Source organism: Monodon monoceros, unplaced genomic scaffold (genome assembly GCF_005190385.1).
Source record: "Monodon monoceros isolate NGI ecotype Baffin Bay Population unplaced genomic scaffold, NGI_Narwhal_1 Super_Scaffold_3, whole genome shotgun sequence".
NCBI classification, from domain to species: domain Eukaryota; kingdom Metazoa; phylum Chordata; class Mammalia; order Artiodactyla; family Monodontidae; genus Monodon; species Monodon monoceros.
The window spans coordinates 34,586,751-34,610,696 of NW_021703780.1; the positions used below are offsets into that span (position 1 = coordinate 34,586,751).

The 23,946-nt window shown below is 43.8% G+C and overlaps 1 long non-coding RNA gene across 1 annotated transcript in view; it reads left to right on the forward strand.

Annotated features, from left to right (window-relative positions):
- Positions 1 to 23,946, forward strand: part of LOC114907355 — a 57,502-nt gene that overhangs the window by 10,284 nt on the left and 23,272 nt on the right. The window contains exons 2-3 of the long non-coding RNA XR_003796717.1: positions 20,984 to 21,183; positions 21,286 to 21,401. This is a non-coding gene — a long non-coding RNA (uncharacterized LOC114907355). The remainder of the gene's footprint in view (positions 1 to 20,983; positions 21,184 to 21,285; positions 21,402 to 23,946) is intronic.

Sequence of the window (23,946 nt, forward strand, 5' to 3'; positions counted from 1 at the left end):
AGAGAAATTATTGCAGAAGTTTAAAAGGAAAAAAAATACTGGGATCATTGGGAGTGAGTCTGTTTGGAGGCTAAACAGAGTTTAGGGAGGAGCTGTTTCCTGTGGGGTTGGTGAAGGGCATCACGGCGGAGAAGGTTTAAGTTGTCTCACTGCACAAAAGACTTCAGTTTACTGAGATTTTACTCAGTTTTAAGAGAGCAAAGTACGTCTCATGACTGTTTAGACTCTGTTCCTTTGAAGAGACCCCAGGCTCCTCCAGGACCTGGGTTGTCTTTGGGGCTGTGCTGTAATCACCTGAGGTTGCTGTGTGCTTGACCTGGGTTCCTTCAGTCCTCTACAGCTCTGAGGCAGGTTTTCAGATGAGAATTCTGAGGTTCGGCAGACCCTCCTTTTAATCTAGGGGAGCATCAGTAGTGACATACAGTGAGGAGCCCAGGGACTTCCAAAGAGATCTCCTCACCCTTATCTCTCAGCTCTGCACATCGAGGTAAGAGGTAGTGGCCCTTTAAGTCATATTGCAAAAGGTCGTGTTACAAATGTATCCCAGGGCAACAGTTGAAGAGCCTAAGTTCATAATTACGAAATGTCTTTCACAGGAAAAAATTCTTAAGTATAGTGGACACTCAGTGCCCCATCAAGACTCAGATTCCTTTTGTTAGTTGTGACAAATATACATAACATAAACCTTACCATCTTAACCATTTTGAAGTGTTCACTTCAATATCAAGTAGAGTTGACCCTTGAATAGCACAGTGTGCGGGTCCACTTATACATGCATTTTTCTCAATAGTGAGTACTACACAATCCAAGGTTGGTTGAATGCACAGTTGTGGAACCAGGGATACAGAGAGCCAACTATAAGTTGAAAGGGTTGGCACCTCTAATCCTCATGTTGTTCAAGGGTCAACTGTATATTCACATTGCTGTGCAACCAATCTCCAGAATTCTTTTCATTTTGGAAAACTGAAACTGGAATACCCATTAAACAACAACTCTCCATTCCCTTTCTCCCCTTCTCCCTGGCAACCATCATTCTTTCTGTCTCTGAATTTGACTATTCTAGGTACCTCTTAAGTAGAATCACAGTATTTATCCTTTCATGGCCGGCTTATCGCATTTAATATAAATGTCCTCAAGGTTCAACCATGTTGAAGCTTGTGAATTTGCCATGTGTCAGATTTCCTTTAAGACTGAACAATATTCCATTGTATACATATACCACATTTTGGTTATCCATTCATCTGTTGATGGACACTTGGGTTGCTTGTACCTTTTGGCTATTGTGAATAATGCTGCTATGAATATGGGTATGCAAATCTTTTCAAGATCCTGCTTTCAACTTTTTTGGGTATATGCTGAAAAGTCAATTGCTGAATCACATGGTAATTCTATCCTTAGTTTTTTAAGGAACTACCACACTGTTTTCCATAGTGACTACACCATTTGCATCCCCCCCAGCCATGCACAGTCTCTCAAATTTCTCCACATTCTCACTTCCACTTGTCTTTTTTGTTTTTTGGGGTTTTTTTTAATAGTAGCCATCTTAATGAGATTGTATTCATTATAGCTTTAATTTGCATTTCCCTAATGATGAACGATGTTAAGCATTTTATGGGCTTGTTAGCCATTTGTATATCTTTGGAGAAATATCTTTTCAAGTCCTTTGCCCACTTCTTCTTTTTTTTTTTATGCGGGCCTCTCACCGATGTGGCCTCTTCCGTTGCGGAGCACAGGCTCTGGACGCAAAGGCTCAGTGGCCATGGCTCACGGGCCTAGCCGCTCCGCGGCATGTGGGATCTTCCCGGACCGGGGCACGAACCCGTGTCCCCTGCATCGGCAGGTGGACTCTCAACCACTGCGCCACCAGGGAAGCCCGCCTACTTCTTAATTGGATTATCTGTTTTGGGAGGTTGGAGTTCTTCATTTATTCTGGGTATTAAAGTATCAGAAATGATCTGCAAATATTTTCTCTCAGCCCATGGGTCACCTCTTCACTCTTTATTGTGTCCTTTGAATTCTAAATTTTGATTTAATTCATTTTTGCTTTCATTATAGCCAAGAAATCATTAACAAATCCCACGTTACAAAATTTTTCCCTTACGTTTTCTTCTAAGAGTTTTGCAGTTTAAGCTCTTAGGATGTTTAGATCTTTGATCCATTTTGAGTTACTTGTTTATGGTGTAGTGTAAGGTAAGTTTCTAACTTCATTCATTTGCATGTGGATATCCAGTTTTCCCATCACCATGTGTTGAGACTGTTCTTTCTCCATTAAATGGTTCTGACACCCTTATCAAAAATTACTTGACGGGCTTCCCTGGTGGTGCAGTGGTTGAGAGTCCGCCTGACAATGCAGGGGACACGGGTTCGTGCCCCGGTCTGGGAAGATCCCACATGTTGTGGAGCGGCTAGGCCCATGAGCCATGGCCGCTTAGCCTGTGCGTCCAGAGCCTGTGCTCCGCAACGGGAGAGGCTACAACAGTGAGAGGCCCGTGTACCGCAAAAAAAAAAAAAATTACTTGACCATGTATGTGAAGGTTTATTTCTGGGCTCTCTATTTCCTTGGTCTATAAGTCTATCTTTATGCCAGTATCTCACTGTTTTGATTACTGTGGCTTTGTAATAAGCTTTGAAATCAGGAAACATGAGACCTCCAACTTTGTTTTTCAAGATTGTTTTGGCTGTTTGGGGTCCCTCAAGATTCCATATGAATTTTATGATGGATTTTTTTCTACCTCTACAAAAAATAGCATTGAAATTTTGATAGGGATTGCATGAAATCTGTACATTAATTTAGGTAATATTAATATTACAGTATTAAAGTCCAATCCATGAACATGGGATGTCTTTCTGCATATTGGTGTCCTTAATATCTTTTAGCAGCATCTTCTCAGTATATTGATTTATTCCTATATATTTTATTTTTGATGCTACTGTAAATGGAATTAACTTCCTTTTTCAGATCATTGTTTAGTGTAGAGAAATACAACTGATTTGGGGGGTTTGTATCCTGAAACTTTACTAAACTCATTTGTTCTAATATGTTTGTGTGGAATCTTTAGGGTTTTCTACATATAAGATAATGTTTGCTAGTATAAATTTACTACTTCCAATCTGGATACCTTTTATTTATTTTTCTTCCCTAATTGCTCTAGGATTTCCAGCACACTGTTAAATGGAAGTGGCAAAAGAAAGCATCCTTGTGGTAGTCCTGATCTTAAAGGAAAAGCATTTAGTCTTTCACAATTATGATGCTAGTTGTAAACTTTCATATATGGCCTTTATTATTTTAGGCTTCCTTTTATTTCTGGTTTCTTAGTGTTTTATTCATGAAAGGGTATTGAATTTTGTCAAGTTCTGCATCAATTGAAAAGTTCATGTGATTTCCCATGCCCCTTTTCATTCTGTTAATGTACCATATTTTCATTTACTGAACCATCTTTGAACTCCATGAATAAATTCCACTTGGTCATGGTGTGTAATCCTTTAATGTGCTGTTGAATTGTTTGCTAGTATTTTGTTAAGAATTTTTATATCAACATTTGTCATTAATATTGGTCTGTAGTTTTGTTTTCTTGTAGTGTCTTTATATGTTTTTGGTGTCAGGGTAATGCTGGCCTCATAGAATGAGTTTGAACATATTTCCTCCTCTTCAGTTTTTGGGAGAGTTTGAGAAGTATTGCTGTTAATACTTTAAGTGTCCATTAGAACTCACAAGTGAAGCTGTCTGATCCTGGGCTTTGCTTTGGGAGTTTTTTGATTACTGACTCAATCTGCTTACAAGTTGTAGGTCTGTTCAGATTTTCCATTCATGATTTGCTTTTGGTGGTTATTTCCAGGAATTTATCTGTTTCATTTATGTATCAAAAATGGAATAACCTAATTGTTCATAATCTTACAACTAATTTTACAGAATAAAAATTAGAATGTTTCCTCTTTCATTTATGATTTTAAGTCTTCTCCTTTGCTTAGTCAATCTAGTTAAACGTTCGTTGATCTTGATTGTTTTAAAGAACCAACTCTTAGTTTTGCTTGTTCTATTTCATTTATCTCTAATATTTCCTTCCTTGTGCTAACTTTACGTTTAGTTTTTACTGCTTTTTATAGTTTCTTAAGGTGAAAAAGTTAGGTTGTTTTAAAATCTTTTAAGTGTTTATAGCTATAAATTATCCTCATAGTATTCCTTTCACTGCACCTCATAAGTTTTGGAATTTTGTATTTTCATTTGCCTCAAGGTATTTTCTAACTTCCCTTGTGATTTCTTCTTTGATCCATTAAGATCATGTTGTCTAATTTCCATGTATCTGTGGATTTTCAAGTTTTCCTTTTGCTGTTTTCTAGTTTCATTCCATTGGATAAGAAGAGATACTTTGGTTTCAACCCTTTTTATTAATCATTGTTTTGTGGTCTTACAGTCTAACATGGATGTTTCATGTGAACTTGAGAAAAATGTGTGTTCTTTTGTTGGGTGGAGTGTTTTGTATATATGTCTGTTAGGAACAATTGGGCTATACTGTTCAAGTTCTATTTCCTTATTGGTTGTCTTTCCATAGTACTGAAAGTGAGATACTGAAGTCTTATATTATTTTAGAGCTGTATTTCTCCCTTCAGTTCTGTCAACATTTACTTCACATTTAAGAGCTGATGTTTGATGCATATATTTATAATTTTTAGTGAATTGACCTTTTATCATTATATAATATGTCCTTTGTTTCTTGTAACAGGCTTTCACTTAGTTTCTTTTGTCTAATATTGCTATAGTCGTCTCTGCTCTTCTGTTCCTATGTGCATGGAATATCTTTTTTCATCCTTTCACTTTGAACCCACTCACCTTAAATAGTCTGCAAGTTATTTCTCCAGCAAAAAAATGGGTTTACTTGGGATCAGCAAAGAATTGCAGTTTGGGATCTGTGACCATGGCATGCTATGTGCAAGTCCAGCACAAGGAGAGAACGCTTTTATAGAGGGGGAAAAGGAAGTTTAGAAGGGCTATAGTAAACAGAGTCCATTGGAAGAATTGAGAGTTTAAAGTAGAGTGGCTTTTCATTGATGAAATTGTGATGGTCTCTCATTGGCTGAGATCTTGCCAGGCAAGAAGTCTTTCGTTTTCCTGTCAGGTTCAGTTGTCATAGAGCACAAGACTCCCCCTTTTGGCCTCAAAACTCTATTTTAATTGAGTTTTTTGTTTGTTAATTTTTACATTACACGTGTCCTTAGATCTAAAGCGAGCCTGAGGTTCCATATATCAGGAGCTTGGAAGTTACCACTCTGTCTTAACAAGTGAAAAACTGAGCAGAATGAAAAATCAACAGTCCTTCTAGAATCCATAAGAGAGGGTAAGACACAGGGCACACTGCTACCCCCAAGATTGGAGAGACAGAAAGGAGAAAACAGGTAGTCATGATTTACCAGGGCCAAGACTCTGAAGCAGAAACTGTGGGAAACCAGCGCTGGGTAGGAAAGCCTGAACTATGATTGACAAATTGCTAGAGGCTTAATGTGGATAACTCCATTAAAAACTTCAGGGTACACAGTATTGAGATTTACCTCTAGGTGTTCAACCAGGTTTCACAGTAAATATTGAATTCTCACAGAGGGAAGGGGGAGAACCATCATTTTGAAATATACCAGATCCCTCTATTCTTAACAAGGCCTGCCCGCAGGGAAAGCTAGTGTTTTTGTTGTTGTTTTTTTTAAAATTTTTGTTGGAGTATAGTTGGTCTACAATGTTGTTAGTTTCAGGTGTACAGCAAAGTGATTCAGTTATGCATATACATATATTCATTCTTTTTACAATTATTTTCTCATAGGTTATCACAGAATATTGAGTAGAGTTCCCTGTGCTATACAGTAGGTCCTTGTTGATTATTTATCTTATATACAGTAGTGAGTGTGTACTTATCCCAAGCTTCTGAGTTCTCCCTCCCCCACCCACCGCCTTTCTCCTTTGGTAACCATAAGTTTGTTTTCAATATCTGTAAGTCTGTTTCTGTTTTGTAAGGAAGTCCATTTGTTTTTTTTTAAATTGGATTCTACATATGAGTGATATTATATTTCTCTTTCTCTGTCTTACTTCACTTAGTATGATAATCTCTAGGCCCATTCATGTTGCTGCAAATGGCATTATTTCATTCTTTTTTATGGCTGAGTCATATTCCATTGTCTATATGAACCACATCTTCTTTATCCATTCCTCTGTCAATGGACATTTAGGTGGCTTCCATGTTTTGTTATTGTAAATAGTGCTGCAATGAACACTGGGGTTCATATATTCTTTCGGACTGGTTTTCACTGGATACATGCCCAGGAGTGCGACTGCTGGTTCATATGGTAGTTCTATTTTTAGTTTTTTAAGGAACCTTTATACTGTTTTCCATAGTGGTTGTACCAGTTTACATTCCCGCCAACAGTGCTAGAGGGTTCTCTTTTCTCCACATCCTCTCCAGCTTTTACCGTTTGTAGACATTTTGATGATAGGAGACTAGTTAACTAGAACCCAGGCTGCTGGTGTATTATCAGAGCCTAACTGACCTGAGGAAGGGAAATACCCAACTCCAGCCCACTCTAGCCAACCTTGTCCACCTCCAGGTGGAGAAAAACTCTGAAACATTTGGGAAATTCAGTCAAGAGGTTTGCTAAAAGATGGAGACCTGATCATAGGATTACAGAATGTCACCACTCTCTGCCCCCATATCTCACCAACACATTACTAAAGACCTATGTACAGCAGTGCCTTTTACCTAGTACACTATCATATCTGGTTATCAAGAAAACAGTGATTTCACAATACATATAAATATTGAACCATTACTTTGTACATGTGAAACTAACAATGTTATGTCAATTATAACTCAAAAAAAGGCATACCAAAGGCAAAAGAACATAATTTGAAGAGACAAAGTATTAGAACCAGACATGGCAGTGATATTGGAAATATCAGACTGGAAATTTAAAACAACTATGATTAATACGTTAAGTGTTCCATTAGGATAAAGTAGACAGCATGTAAGAACAAATGGCAATGTAGTTAGAGATAGAAATCCTAAGAAAACAAAAATGCTATACATAAAAATCAAAACACTAATAGAAATGAAGAATGTCTTTGGGTTTAATAGACTAGATAGACATGGCAAAGGAAAGAATCTCTGAACTAGAGAATATCTCAGTAGAATTCTCAAGCCAAAAAAGTAAAAACAGACAAATACAAAAACTGTATTTGTATGTATAATGAGAGTATTAGAAGAAAAAGGAACAGATGAAATATTTGAAGCAGTAGTGACTGAGAACATCCCCCAAGTTAATGTCAGACACCAAACCACAGATCCAGGAAGCTCAGAACAAGCAGGATGAATGCTCTGCCTAAAAACCTACACCTAGGCATAGTATTTACAAACCACAGAAAATCAAAGATAAAGAAGAAAATCCTGGGCTTCCCTGGTGGTGCAGTGGTTGAGAGTCTGCCTGCCAATGCAGTCATGACATTCTTTCATTCCAGAATTTTGTCCAGGAATATATAGGCTTCTGATACCCCTGGATGACCCTCAGTAATATTGATGGATTCCGAAAATAGGTGGATGGGACAGACTAGGGGACCAAATTTAAGAACTGGAGTCCAGGGGCTTCCCTGGTGGCGCAGTGGTTGAGAGTCCGCCTGCCGATGTAGGGGACACGGGTTCGTGCCCCGGTCCGGGAAGATTCCCCATGCTGCGGAGCGGCTGGGCCCGTGAGCCATGGCCGCTGAGCCTGCGCGTCCGGAGCCTGTGCTCTGCAATGGGAGGGGCCACAACGGTGAGAGGCCCGCATACCGCAAAAAAAACAAACAAACAAAACTGGAGTCCAGGCCAGCTAGATGATGAGTACTGGCTGGGCAGAGGTGAGGACTGTGTCCACATCCACCCAATGGCAAGTGACATAACCTCTGCCAGAGGCTGTATCACAGCTCTGAGGCTGACCTGGGCAAGGCCAGCTAGGAGGGTTGCTGAGCTGCTCCCTGTAGTTCACTCAGCTGTGGAAATGGCAGGGAGCGGGGAGGCTGACTCCTCTCCACAGACCCGTAGGAGAGACCTCCGTAGGAGAGGAATCAGCTCTGGCAGATTGGAAGCAGGGCCGTCATTAAAAACTTTTCTCCTTAACTTCAAAAAGATAAGAGTTCCTAAGTTTTTACAGCTTTATTAAGGTATATCTCACATATAAAATTGTAACTAGAGAAGGAAAACATAGGTCAGAAATTCGAATCTGCATAGAAAGGGAAGAGCACCAAAGAAGGAGTAAGTGAAGGTAAAACTGAGTCTTTTGTAGACCACATATAGTTGCATCCTATGTTTGATCAAGTAGTTTAATCCATTACATTTAAATTACTGATAGGGAAGGACTTACTCTTGACATTCTTTTGTTTCCTGTATGTCTTATAGCTTTTTGTCCTCCATTTTCTTCTTACTCCCTGCCTTTGTGTTTAGTTGAATTTACTTCTGTAGTGACATGTTCTGATTCCCTTCTCGTTTCTTTTCATGTATATTCTATAAATATTTTTTGTGGCTACTAGGGGAATTACATCAGATATCCTAAACTATAACAACTTATTTTAAACTGATAACTTCAATTAAATATAAACTACTCCTTTATAGTTTTACCTCCCACACTTGGTCTTTTTTGTTGTTTGTTGCATATTTTATTGAAGTATAGCTGATTTACAATATACTAGTGTCAGGTGTACAACATAGTGATTCAGTATTTTTATAGATGATACTCCCTTTAAAACTGTTACAAAACAATGGCTGTATTCCCCCGTGCTGTACAATATATCCTTGTTGATCTATTTTTTACGTAGTTGTTTGTATCTCCTAATCCCTTATTCCATCTTGTCCCTTCCCCCTTTTCTCTCCTCACTGGTAACCACTAGTTTGTTCTTTATATCTGAATCTATTTCTGTTTTATTATATATATATATTCACTTGTTTTATTTTTTTAGATTCCACATGTAAATGATAATACAGAGAATTTGTCTTTCTCTGACTTATTTCACTAAGCATAATACTCCAGGTCCATCTGCATTGTTGCAAATGGCGGAATTTCATTATTTATGGCTGAGATATTCCATTGTATGTGTGTGTATATATCTACCCAGATATAGATATATATCACATCTTCTGTATTCATTCATCTGTTGATGGGCACTTAGGTTGCTTCCATATCTTGGGTATTATAAATAATGCTGCTATGAACATTGAGTTGAATGTATCTTTTTGAATTAGTATTTTAGTTTTCTTTGGATATATACCCAGGAGTGGAATTGCTGGATCATATGGTGGTTCTATTTTTAGTTTTCTTTGAGGAACCGCCATACTGTTTTCCATAGAGACTACGTCAATTTACAGTCCCACCAGCAGTACACTAGGGTTCCCTTTCCTCCACATCCTTACCAACATTTGGTATTTGTAGACTTTTTGATGATAGCCATTGTGACAGGTGTGAGGTGATATCTCATTATGGTTTTGATCTACATTTCTGATTAGTGATATTGAACATCTTTTTCATGTGCCTGTTGGCCATCTGTATATTTTCTTTGGAAAAATGTCTATTCAGGTCTTCTGCCCATTTATTATTTATTTATTTATTTATTTTTGCAGTACGCGGGCTTCTCACTGTTGTGGCCTCTCCCGTTGCGGAGCACAGGCTCCGGACGCGCAGGCTCAGCGGCCATGGCTCACGGGCCCAGCCGCTCCGCGGCACGCGGGATCCTCCCAGACCGGGCACGAACCCATGTCCCCTGCATCGGCAGGCAGACTCTCAACCACTGCGCCACCAGGGAAGCCCTTCTGCCCATTTATTAATCAAGTTTTTGATATTGTATGAGCCATTTATATATTTGGATAGTAACCCCTTGTTCATATCATTTGCAAATATTTTCTCCCATACAGTAGGTTGTCTTTTTGTCAATGGTTTCCTTTGCTATGCAAAAGCTTTTAAGTTTAATTAGGTCCCATTTGTTTATTTTTGCTTTTATTCTTTTGCCTTAGGAGACAGATCCAAAAAAATATTGCTGTGATTTATGTCAGAGTGTCCTGTGTTCTGTTCTAGTTTTATGGTTTCAGGTCTTACATTTAGATCTTTAATCCATTTTGATTTATAAGGTGTGAGGAAACGTTCTAATATCATTCTTTTACATGTAGCTGTCCAGTTTTCCCAGCATCACTTATTGAAGGGACTGTCTTTTCTCCATGGTATATTCTTGCCTCCTTTGTCATAGATTAATTGACCATAGGTTCATGAGTATCCCATACTTGATCTTATATCACAATGACATCATTATATATTGTGTACCAAACATAAATTTAATTCTCATGCTTTTCTTTTAAATCTTAAGAGCTATGAAATTTATAATACAGGCTTTTATATTTGTCCATATATTTACCTTTATCAGAGGACTCTATTTTCATATGGCTTTGAGTTACTGTTTAGATACTTTCTTTTAAACCTAAAAGACTCCTTTTACTGTTTCTCTATAGGGCAAGTCTAGTGATCATGAACCCCCTCAGCTCTTTATCTGAAAAGTATTTATTCCTCATTGTTGAGGACAGATTTGTCAGATACAGTATTCTCTGACAGGTTTTTCTTTCAGCACTTTGATTATGTCATCTTATTGCTTTCTGGTCTATAAAGTTTCTGCAGAAAAATTTGCTGGCAGTCTTAAAGGGGCTCTCTTTATGTGATGAGTCATTTCTCTCTTGCTGCTTTCAAGACTCTTTGTCTTTAGGCAGTTTGATAACATCTCAGCGTGTGTCCCTTTATTCTACTCAGAGTTTGAACTTCCTGTTTTTGTACATCCATTTCTTTCCTCAAATTTGGCAAGTTTTAGGTCATTAGTACTACACATAAGCTCTCTGACCCTTTTCTCTTTTTCTTCTGGGACTTCCGTAATGTATATATTGGCCCATTTGATATTGTTCCGTAAGACCCTCAAGCTCTGTTCACTTTTCTTTATTGACTCCGAGGAGCAGAAAGAATAACTTCAGATCACTCAAGTTCAGTGATTCTTCTGCCTGTTCAGTATGCTGTTGAATCTCTAGTAAATTTTTCACCTCAGTTATTATAATTCAGCTCCAGAACTTGTCTGGTTGTTCTATAATTTCTATCTCTGTTGCTATTCTAATTTTGTTCCTGTATCATTTTCATGGTTTAGTTTAGCTGTGTATTACTTAGCTCATTAGCATGCGTAAGATGATTGTTTTGAAGTCTTCCTCCAGTCAGAGGACTGTATTTCTTTAGGGTCAAGTTTTAGAGATTTATTGTGTTCCTTTAAATGGGCCATGTTGCCCTGTTTTTCATATGCATTATAATTGCTTCTTGAAAATTGGGCATTTGAAAACAGGCACATCTCCCAGTCTTTGCAGAATTTCATGTAGGGAAAACACCTTTGCTAAATCAGCCCGGCATAAAGGCTTAATGTTCTCTAAAACCTAATTTGGTGATGCATCTTCCCTGGTCCTCTGTGTGCTCTTACTCCAATTCTCTGTATGCCCAGTTGCCTTTAAATGTCTTAATGTCCCTGAGAGTCTCACCCCCTAAAGGGACTCCTAATGTTCTCTTGTATTCCTTTGCCCATAATCTCTTGCCCCCAGGAGCCCATGTGTCTGCAGCCACCCTGCAGCTCTCACACTGCGGTAACTGCCACTGCTTTCAGGGGCCTCTAACGTCACGTCCAAACTATGCTGCTCTTTCCATCAGTGTTCCAAGTCGAGTGAGACAGAAGCCAATCCTCCAAGCAGCCCTCAGATAAGCCAGAACATTGCAAGCAAGTTCCATTCTTTTCCTTCCCTCCTGAGGGATGGCCCAGGAATTGGCAGCTTCCTCCCAACTGACCCCCAAGGGGGTGGAATAATGGCAAACAGAAATGCCAGATAGTTTTCTACTGTTTCGAATGCAGCTTTTTCTTGGTTAGGCTGGTTGTTACAGTTTAAATTGGCTCTAGAGTCTTTGCAAAGCTTCTTTAGCCTATGTATCGTTCAGTGTTTCCACAGGGAATGCAAACCTGGTTCTTTCTATTCTGCCATCTTGCTTGTATCACCCCAACTCCTTTTTACCGTTTCTGTTCGTCTCCCCCTGGCTTTGAGCTTTTGCCTCCAATAGAGCGGTACCTACACTTGCTCTTTTTTGGAGGACTGCCTTCAAGCTTGGAACTACCTCATCTGCAGACAGAGAGCCGGAGCAGTCTGGGAGTTTGTTTCCCTAGGGCAGTCCTTAGTCAGTGACTGTCCACACCTGGGGCGAAGGTGATCCACACCCATCAAACTGGGAGGCACAGCTGTTGGAGTTCCCTATGGGATCAGGTTGCTGCTCCCCTTTGTGGGACCTTGCCTGAATCATACATGTGCTTTGATTTCTTCTCTTTCCTGCTTCCCAGAGTCCCTTTAATGTTCTTTGCAACCCTACCTTAATGAATCACTTGTACATATCTTCATTTTATGGTCTGTTTCTAGGAAACATAACTGAGATCCAAAGTGTATATTTCATTTCTCACTCTACAAACAGCAGCTTGTAGCTTATTGAGATTAAGAAACTGGTTTCGGGGGACAAGACAGCTGGAAGGAGGACCTCTGTCCTTGTCTTCTTTGAAGAAAGAATTCAGCAAAGGGACCAAGATTGTGAAATAGATAAAGCATTTACTAGAAGCAAAGTACACGTGGAAGAGCACACGGGCAAACTTGGAGTGAGTTGTGCCCAATGCGGGTGGCTTAGATCGCTTATATGGGGGGGCAGGCAGTCTTCCAGGTTGTCTCTGGCCAATCTTCTTGCTTGTGGCCATATCTGGCCTGACTCAGGGTCCTTCCTGACAGGCACGCACATCTCTCAGCCAAGATGGATTCTGGGAGGTTGTCTGGTGACTCTTTCTCCCTTTGACCCCTTCCCTAGACTGAGGACCTTCTCTGCACGTGTGTAGGCTGGGAAATGCCCCTGACCACAAGAATGAGAAAAATGTGGTCACTTTGTCTTTTACCCAATCAGGGCCCAGTGCTCCTGCTAGTATCTTATCTCAAAGTGTCAGCAGGAGTCTGGTTGCAGCTGCTCGGCCTGAGGCCCATGTATCTCCTACCTCAAAACCAACTGTATCCTACTGTACATTAAACTCCTCGCCTTATAGTCTTAAAAAGCAGGTTTTCCCTAAACGCCTGTCTAATTTAAAGAGGATCTTAGATGTTAAAAGGAATGTGGGACAAGAGAACCAGCATGGAGAGAATCCCTGGATTACTGGTCCATTCAGATCCTGGCAGGAAAGAGATGGCATACTTCATGGATTTAACTAAAGAGTGGTTAATAAGGGGACTCTTAAAGAGGTAGAAGTACGGTTAAGGAAACTAACAAAGAATAGTGAAGCACCAGGGAGTATAGACAGGAGAACGGTTACCACCGCCAGCCCCTGGAGGGGTATGGAGAGGAGGTTTTTACTGGAACCTAGCCCAAGTTGTAACCATGGAAGAGAGGTAGGCCAATAAGTGTTGTGGCTTTTGGTAGAGGGACTCGATTGCTGCCAGAGATGGCATGTTAGGAAGCATGGGGAATAAACACTGCAACCTCATTCCTCCCACTCTCTGACCTTCTGTAGGTGCCTTCCATTGGCTGAATGCACTAAAAGTCTGAAGGAAAGTGTGGAAGATACAGATGTGCCCCCTTTCAAGGACCATCTTGCTGCCCAGGTGCATAGAGCCATTCATTCAAGGTCATGTCTGACCTGTAGCAGCTCCTAGCCCGTGACTGAGCAAGGTAGAGGTGTACAGGTCCTTTTCAGTGTCATATGTGGGGATGACATAGCTGAGTAGACTTCAGAAGTCCCCACCAGGCTGGCTAAAGTTCGTTGGGCCTGCATTACAGTTTGATTTCTCTCTGTTTCATCCAGCTTCCTTACCTCCCTCTCACAGGTGTTGATACCTAGTGAACACCTTGCATCCCAGACTCCATTTCATGTTTCTTTCTAGAGAAATCAACCTGAGACAGCAAGATAGTTGGGTGCTGCAATCCCCACAGGCCAGCCACCTACATGCAAAGCAAGACAGAGTAGCACTGAGGGGTAAACACAGAATAACCCATAAATGACCAATAATCAACACTTATCTCCCATTCCTGTGTTCTTAGTGCTCTATCCCTCCCCTTAAAGTGTAGAGTTAAAGGGCACTTGGGGCCCTTTGATCTGAGGGAGCCCAGGCAGCCTGGCGATGTGTGTAGCGATGTGAAGGCGGGCTTACCCACACATCTCATGCCTGTCATACGCTCCCCACCAGGTGCATGAGAATCTGTCTGTGCGCAGTCGACACTGTCTCCAGGGGCATGCGTGCATGTCAGCCTTGTGTGCAACCCCTCTGTGTGCTGTCAAGGAAAACTCCACAGTGATGCTAAATGATGCAGCTCTGGGTGAGGTGATTAAGCAGTTCAGTGACAGCATCCTCCCGGGGAGAGGAGGAGGCTTCTGAGGACATGTCTGAGTGAGCTGGAATGGGGTCCCAGTGAAGGGAGCTGGCTGACGGCCCACAGAGGCAGCAAATGTCCTTTGTCCTTGGGAGCACAGCAACCTGGCTTACTCTTGGCAGTGGGCAGGCTGCGCTCAGACCGGAGGGGTGGTGGGGATCCCCTGTGTACCTCAGGCTAGAGATGGAGAACTGTTAGATTAAAGGAAACTTAAGGCAGAGTCACAATTTTCACTGCTCCGCCATTGGTTCCAAGCCCCCTATGGCTCGTTTGAGTGATTCTGCATTTCATCTAGATTTTCTTCCTTTTTTTTTTTTTTTTTTTTTTGCAGTACGCGGGCCTCTCACTGTTGTGGCCTCTCCCGCTGCGGAGCACAGGCTCCGGACGCGCAGGCTCAGCGGCCATGGCTCACGGACCCAGCCGCTCCGCGGCATGTGGGATCTTCCCGGACCGGGGCACGAACCCATGTCCCCTGCATCGGCAGGCGGACTCTCAACCACTGCGCCACCAGGGAAGCCCTATATTTTCTTACATTTAAATAGCTTTTAAAACCCTCCTCTGATCCCATCTATCATACACAGAGCTTTTTTAAGGATGAACATTTTCCTCTGCATGTCAAGTTTCTCTGTCAGAGGTGCAAGCTGGTTAGGGAACAGCACCTACAAAAAGAAGCAGCAGCAGGATGGGGCAGAGGAAGAACTGTGAAGCCAACTTAACAAAGCCTGTAGCAACCCTGCAGGGAGCCCTGCAGCCACTGGAGCCCATCAGTTTGGGGCCAGAATGACCAGGCCTTTATACCCAGACCCCCTGTCACTGGGTACGAACTCCCCCCGAAAGGCATGGCATCAAGTCCCTCCTTGATGTGGAGACGTCCCACCCAGATTCCCCCCTCTAAGACTTTCCCCGCTGCATGAGGCTGCTCTTCGCCGATTCTGTTCTGGCTCCAGGCTGTGGAAGCCAAGGATGACAACCCCTGAATCCCCGGGGAGGGTGCAGGTGGGGGTCCCTGCGACTTACACAAGAGACAGTGGGGTTTTGTCATGGGTCACTTTAGTTCCTCTAGACATACGTCTGAGTCAAGGTGCTACTTGCACTGGCCTTGAGAGGATGGGCCAGAATCAAGCTCACAGGCTCCTCTGCTGCCTTCTCTTCCTCTCTCCTTCCCGAAACAGCCAGACTCAGGCTGAGACAGCAGGACAGAGGCCCTTGGGAATCCTCCTTGGACAGAGAGCTAGTGATTACAGAGCAGTAAATGCATTAAGGAACTAGACAATTAGATAAACACCAGTAATTAATTGAGAGTTAGCAGAACTGCAGCACTTCCCGGAGGGGAGAATGCTTCCCTTCTCATGGTTGCTTTTCTCCTTTATGATCACCTAGAACTGGAGCTGGAAGAGCCGGAGAAGTTTGTCTGTCCTTCACCCACGAGTGCTTATGACCGGTTCCCAGGTCCTGTGGATTCCTGCTTTTGTCTGAGTGTCGAGAGCAGAGGCGCTTGCCCTGCTGTCTGACCCAGAGACCGAGGAATGGCCAAGCTGAGGTCAGGAGCAGGCGTGGTCACGATTCCTGTAGACATGCCCTGCCTTCCTTCAGCTGTGGTGCTGGACTGGAGGCTGGGCTGTGTGGCAGGACTAGACCCCAGGCCCATTTGCTTCAGTCCCCACCTGGCTCCTATTGTAGCCACTAAACTGTCCTATCCCTTGTCTCCTTGAGATGAAGACTGGACAGGTGAGGCCGTATTGCCTGCTTCTTTTGCCTAGCTCAGTCAGGAAGGCAACTAGGGGAGTGCGTGGGTGATTAGGAATCCCCAGATGACCCTCCGGACTGAGATAAGAGCATCCCCAACAGGGGGACTCCCCAGAGTCTCAGGATCCTACTTGGCTGGGGATCCCAAGGCTCTGTGGCCTGGACATTGTCTGGGCTTTGCCCCGAGAGCCACTTTCCCAGGACATGCTGTTGGCTGTGCCATACACCGCCTCTCAGGGCATGTCCCGCTGTCAGGGGCTTCTTGCATGGCTTAAAATATTGCTTATCAGAATGCGGTGGTGACATTCTGCTGACAAATATTAAGGCTGTTCCTGTCTCACTCCCAGAAGCACCTGTCAGCAGAGTTTGGATCAACCCCCAGGTCCCCCTGCACTGTCACAGGGGAGCTGCCTGCCAGGTGATGCCACTGATGCTGAGGTCAGAGCCCAGCAGTGGCTCACCCCTCTGGATCTGTCAGTGGGGTCCCAATAGGGAACAGGTGTCTCACTCAAGTTTGGATCCTTCAGTGAGGACTTATTTCCAGAAGGGCTCATTTCAGAGCTGGGGGTTGGGAGTAGGGGAACCACAGGAGTGGTCAGTAACAAGCCACACTGCTGTTAGCACCCTTGGGCCCTGAGGTTGGGATGGGGGAGGGAGGATGAGTCCCAAGAAAAAGTCACAGCTCTTCTTAACGGTACCCTTTGGTCAAGAGCACAGCCAGGCAGAAGTGACCTCCCTCCCCTACTCTGATATTCTGCCCAGACCCCTTATGGACTAAACTCCTCCAGACAGCAGCGATGAAGCCTGTTTATGCAGCTCAGCCTCCCACGGCAGACGGGCTAGGGGATAATGAAGGTATCTCTAGGAACACATCTAGAACCAAGGTCTCCTAATTTTCTCTTCTTTCTCTTCTGGTATGAATCCCTCAAGCCTGGGCCCTTACATGGAGTCCTTTGCCTTTGTCCCTGCTCTGGACCCAATCCTACCACCACCACCTTGCCTTCTGCTCTCAGTGCTGTGGTCAAGAGTGCTGACCTACAGGTACCAAGTAGGTCTGGCAAGAGAGGACAATGATGAGAAAATAGCCCCTGAGTGTCTGCTCCTTCCAGAGGAGCCTAAGCCCTATGCTTTCCTACTTCTCCTGGGTCAGGTAGCTGGAACCAGCAGGCATATGGTGCTCCGCTTGGATTCAAATACCAATAGGCTCGAGAAAGGTTCTTTGGGTGCCCAAGCCTCGGGGCAACCCCACCTGCCAAATCTACCACCACTATTCCATGTATGATGATGCCAAATCTCCTGGTATTCTTCCTTAGTAGAAAGAACAGGGAAGGACACTCAGGGAATTTTAGAACACAGTAGAGAGAGACTTCCTGTGCCACTGGCTTACAGGTATCTGGTATGTCTAGAATCTAATATACCGTGACTGAATTATTGAATTGTAGGGATATTAATTTCAGTGTGTCAGCTAGTCCACAATACATACTAATTTTATACTAAATTATACTAACTTTATACTAAATTATTATTATTACTAAATACTAAATAAATTACTAAATTTATACTAATTTTATTCTGCTGGGTGCTGATCTGGCACTGCTCCATGACTTGAAGTCTATTGGGTAGAAAGAACCACATAAGGTCGTCTTGGCACTAAGGTTAACATCCCATCCCTGGGGCTAGGGTGAGGGCTACACGGAAAGGGGGTGGGAGATAATGGCCTTCCACAGTAGGAGATGTCAGAGCTAACTAAGGAGGCAGGATAGTACCTTCAAAGGTGGATGGATAAAGTAACAGTCCAGATGAGAATTCTGTATATAATCCAAGAAGGGTTTCTGGAGGTGAAAAATGTCAAGGCTGAGAGAGAGGGATGTAACAGAGAAAGGCATGCTGGCAGAAATAGGAATATGGCCAAAGGGCTTATGAAGAAGGGTTCAAGAACCTCAGAAAGACTTTGGAAGAGATGATTGGATGGTCAAGGAAGTCACGTGGCTTTCAAATCAGTCTTGGGTTTGAATCTGGCCCAACCACTTACAAGCTGAGAGAGCTTGGGCAAGTTTCATGATTTCCACTCTAGTCACCAGTTTTTAATGCATAAAGGAGGAATCCAAAACTACCTCCTAAGGGTGGTAGGAGGATTACAGCAGCCAACATGGGCGGACTATCCAGCATGGTGCCTGGTGCATAGCAAATGGTCAACAAGCGCTGGTCGCTGCCTTTATCATTCCACACGTGAAGGCTGACCTGAGGAAGATGGGTGGGTTTTTCTGTGCAGCCCTGACAGCAGAAATTATAGGGAGGCAGACTTGTTTGGCTTAAGAAGAAATTCCCTGGCTTTCAGGGCTGTGTGAATAAAGAGTGGATCCCCTGGAAGTCAGGGGGTCCTCCTCCATTATTTGAGCAGCTGCAGGCTCCGTCCTTGGCTGGATTGCTATAAAGGGTTTTGAGACCATCTTAGATGGGTGGTGGTCAAATAAGTAGATTCTGAGGTGGCTTCAAACTGAGCCACGTGCACTAATCTTATTTTTCAGAGACACTGAGGGGACCCTGCTCTAACCAAGAGCTCTGAAAACAATTTTGTTTCTAAATCTTTCCTGTTTAAGCCCTGTTGCCCGATCAAGGATTTTCATTAGAGAGAGTGAGGTAGATAATAGGTATGAAATGTTCTGACCTCCTTTAAATCTAAGATATTTGCTGGAATGTAATTTCATTTTATTACAAATTGAGATTCTGTGGGTAGTCATACCCACCTTAGACATGTCCTTGAACCTGTGCAAATTTAATCATTTAAATGAACCAGGAGAGAGTCTGCTGTTTAACTCACATTGGAGGTTGGTTCTCGTGGAAAAGGATTCATAACAAGATGGCTGGATTTGTATATACTGGATGTAAAGTGACTAGTGAAAACCATTTTCCAATTACTAATTGTAAAGTGAGACTGTGTTCTTGTGGGCAGGGGGGATTTCTGGGATTATTAGGAAAGGACAAACACCAGCCATGTAGATCCTGACGTTGACTCAGAAAGTCTTTCCTGTGCCTTCATTAGCTCTCCCTTTGGGTGTCGTCTGGTTGTGCATATTTGATATGTTATAGCTGAGGCAGAATCTGGGAACCCTCCTACTTGCCTTCGGCCTTTAGAGTATCAGGACTTGACTTCCAGCTGTCAGTATCAGCATCTCTGTGCCTGATAGCTTTTTCTGAAATTACAGGGCAACTGACATCAGGCCCAAAGCACTAGGCAATTAACATTCCCTAAGAGCTGCCCTCAGCCATTGACTGAGAGGTGTATAAATACCCCAAGTCACATAGGCACACAGACTGGAGTGGGATAATTCTGTGGCATTTGTTTAGCGCTATTACCCAAGGTCTCCAAGTGGAATTAAGTTCTGGTTGCCGTCTGTGACTTTATTGGCTTCCTTCCTTTCCCTATGTTACTCCCTCAATCCCTTACCAGTTCCTATGCACCCCTTAACTTGCAGTGAATCCTTCCTTGTCTTAGGGCCAGTTTCTGGGGGAATATAAGACATGAGCTTTGTAAATTCCTTACCAGCCCTATATGGGGTTACTGAACATCAGGTCTGCATAAGTGTCCGCACTACCGGCACACACACGTTTTCTCCAGCTCCAAAGTTCAGGAAGAGGAGCAGTGCAGCAGGGCTCTCTCACAGCCCAGCCGCAACCCACACACGGTAGAGGCATGAGAGCTGCATCAGGCTGGAAGGTCTAGAGAGCTGCACTCTGGCTCTTCGCCGAAGGCTCACCTCTTTTTTTTTTTTTTTTTTTTTTGCAGTACGCGGGCCTCTCACTGCTGTGGCCTCTCCCGTTGCGGAGCACAGGCTCCTGACGCGCAGGCTCAGCGGCCATGGCTCACGGGCCCAGCCGCTCCGCGGCATGTGGGATCTTCCCGGACCGGGGCACGAACCCGCGTCCCCTGCATCGGCAGGCGGACTCCCAACCACTGTGCCACCAGGGAAGCCCCGAAAGCTCACCTCTTTGTGCAGGGGATAAGGTCTTAATTCTCTGTCCCCTTACCCTGAAAAATAGCTGTTAATCAATGCCAGAAAGGTATAAGGACTATTCGAGGTTCTTACGGTGAGTCTTTAGCATCTGTGCCCTTGTGTAGTCCATTTGAGGGGAGCTGCTGTGTGGGTGTCTGCAAGTGCATCCTTCAGGAGAACTTCCTTCTGGTTTCCAGACAGTCCTGCCTCTCCCTAGGCCCACAAAATTGGGGGGGTGGAGGGGATTTCTTTTTCTTGTTGATTGAAGGGTTGGCAAAGTTATGCCTAACCTTAAATGCACTGTTTCTCCCAAAGAAGGTCACAGACTATTGGGGAGAGTTGAGGGAAACTGAGGCAGCTGCACGGAACAAGGACATGGAAGTTCTTATCAAAATACTTTATTTCTACTGACCTTTTCATATGTAAGGCGTCCACTTCTTGAGCCTGCTTCCTTCTAACGTTAATAGTGAGTCTGCTTATCGTGGTCGTTGCTGTCGACAAAGGGAACAATTAAGCCTCTTGGTACGAATCCCAGAAAGCACGTTGGCTGCCCCAACTCAACAGAAGTAAAACGCAGTCTGTAGCAAAGTCCGTTTCTGCTGGGTTGGGGTGAGGTGGGAGTGCAGGTAGAAGATCCTGGGATGCCTCACAGTACTCGGGCTGGGATTTCAAAGTGTCCGTGGATTCTTTCTACTTCTCTTGTCTCTCCCACATACATCCATGGATACGCTGCATGTCGCCTGGAGCATTTAGAATTTCTTTTCTTTTTTTTTTTTTTTTTTTTTGAGGGGGAGAATGTGCTGATCTCCTAGACGGTGTAACAGACCTGTTTCTTGCAAGCTGCTTCTGTCCCTCTGTGTGGAACCACTGGCGTAGGGTTCAGTGACATAGTGATGCTGAACTGGGGAGAAGGAGCAGAGGAGAAGCAAGTGATCTGCACGGGAAACTCTGAATTGTCCACTTGGAAATGATGTCCAGTCCCTTACAGGTAAACATCATTTGTAAATAACTTGCTACCAGTACATCAATTTATATCCAGTGGCACCAGATATACTGATCAGTTCCTTGGTTTTGTTTTCTGCTTTCCCAGGTACTGGGAAGTGCCCTTCCACCTTCCTTGCTTGGCATCTAGGGGACTCCTAATAGGTGGCACTTCGGGTGGCATTACAGAGAGGAAGGGGACAAAGTGGACGAGCACAGAGGATGGTGAGTGTGTACCAGGCTTCCATCAGTTTAGATTCTTTAAGTCCTCTGATTTCCCCACCTGGATAACCAGGCTCCTGTGTCTTCTATTTTTTGGTTTGTGGGTGTTTTTTTAAAATTCCTCCCCAATTTAAAAAACTCCAGAGCAAGACTTGTTGTGGGGATTGAAGGAGGGGAAAGACCAGCTTTGCTGAGGGTTTATACATCTCAGGACCTGAGAGTAAGTTGTGCAGAATGACAAGGACTTTACCGTTTGTTCCCAGAAAGGTATATGGACCAGGTATATGTGACCAGGGTCACACGATGAGTCTTTAGCATCCATTCCCTCGTGTGGTCCATTTGAGGGGGCCTCTAGTAAAGCTCTGTGGAGCGTATCCAGAGGTGACCAAATCATCAAGCACCGGGAAGCTGGACCAAGTTGCAATTCAGTGTAAGCTTCCTCGAGGAAGGCAGGGCTGTCTTATTCATCCGTATTCCCTGGTGACAAGCAAGATGTTTTGATAAATGTGATACATGTTTGTGCTCAGAAAATGCATGTTTGGACAAGTAAAGGAGCTCCTGGGGGCTAGCTGGGCTGTCAGAGGTGAGCTCAGAAAGCTGGGCTCTGTAAAGGTCACGGTCCATGGAGGAGAGAAGTAATTACAGTCCTGATATTTGGAACATTAGGCAGGGCTCACGGAAAGGCCCGGCTCAGCGAACTACCTTGGAAGATGCCAGGTGGAGTGGGCAACCCAGTTTGATGGCAAAGAGGAATGGGTCTCTTTCATCTCCCTGTTCATGCTCCTTTCTCTCCCAGCCTTCCCATCCATAAGGTGTGCAACTCTTTTGGTTCTTATCCATCCAGAGCTGCCTCATTTGTGAAAGGAGCTTTCAGCTCACAGTGGCTTTGGGGTCGTCAGGGTCCCCTAGTTGGACAGATCAGGGTGCTGGCACGTCCCTGGCCCCTGTGTTCAGTTCTAAGTCAGTGCTTCCCATCCGTTTACGCATCAAAGAGCTCAGAGAAAAGGATCATTGTACTGAGGTCACTGAAGACCACTGGCCTGGGCCCTCTGGCTGCTGTCCCAAGCTCTATTTAGCTCCCTGTAACTCATTCCCGGCCTCCATCTGGAAGCATCCATCTAACCAGTCTTCATCTCCAGTGGTTCCCACAATGCCTCCACTCCCATGAAAAAAACAGGGCGAAGGCAACCACTTTCCCAGGCCGTACCTTGATGAGATGACGTCAGAGCTCAGTCATTCAACAAATGTATTGGGCGCCTTTAATGAGCAAGGTGCTGTGAAGGGAGATGAACCGATGGAGCAGATGGAATCTTCCGGGCCCTCATAGCAAGTGAACTGGCAGTCACAGTATAATGGGAAAGACAGTGAAAAGGGAGCTACGGGGGGCTATACTGGGGGGGGGGGGGGTGAAGGGGAGGGTTTAGAGAGTTTCAAGAGAAAGTCAAATGTATACAAAGAAGGAAAAACTCTCCCTTGAGCTTGTTCTAAACCAGAGGTAAACAAATTTTTCCTTAAAGGGCCAGACAGTTGGTCTCTGTCACAAATAGTCATCATGTCATTGTAGCCCAAATGCATTCATAGCAGTACATAAAAGAATGGCTGTGGCCATGTCCTAATAAAACTTTACATAAGCATGTAGCAGTAGTGACTGCGCTCAAACTGAGGATCAGAGTTTATTAACACCTGATCTAAAGAAAGGAAGAACAAATGCTCTATCAATCCCCTTTGATTTAGAAACAACTAGGAAGAGGGTACTTTGCTGGAGAATTTTATCTGATCTCAGTTTGGAAAAATGAATTTTAACGCTTCTGTGAGTCATTAATCTAAGAGTGTATTGTTGAACCCAAGTTCCTGTGCCCCAAGCACAGTGAGGCCAAACAAACCGAAATGTCCAGAGAAAGGTTTATTGCAGGGCCAATAAATGAGGACAACCAGTGGCTCACGCTCAAAAGACACGAGGGGTTTCAGGAAAGAAGTGTTTATAGGCAAAACCTGGGGGGAGGGCTGCAGGGTGTGTAACCCTCCTCTGATTGGTTGGTGAGATAACAGGGTGGCTTTAGGAGAATCTCAATCATTAGCCTTCTGGTTTCAACCAGCCTGGGGTCCCTGTGCTGTGCTCAGCCTGAAGTTGCCATCCTCCACGTGGGCGGGCGGCCTTTGTTCCTGTAGAAGAACTCAAGATATGTATCAGATCGTTGTGCATATCCCCTGAGGAGAAACCGGAACCGGCCCCATCCTGCACTGTTGTTCTTGGTGCATTTCCTCACTCCCCTAATTAGTAACTGCTGGAATCTGCCCTTTGGAACTCAGGGAAGGTCTAGGAGGCAGAAAGCTTTTTCCCTACAAACAAGAAATGGGGGACATGGAAGGGCTTTTGTGCCCAGGTGGGACTGTGGCGGATGGCTCAGACCATCAGTACCTCCCTTCTTTGGAAAGGCAAAACAGGTACCACGTGGGGTGAAGGGTGAGCATCCATTGAATTTCACTGGGAAGGAGAGGAGGATACTTAACAGGAGAGGTTAGCAGATGGGTTCTAAGAGAAGTGAAG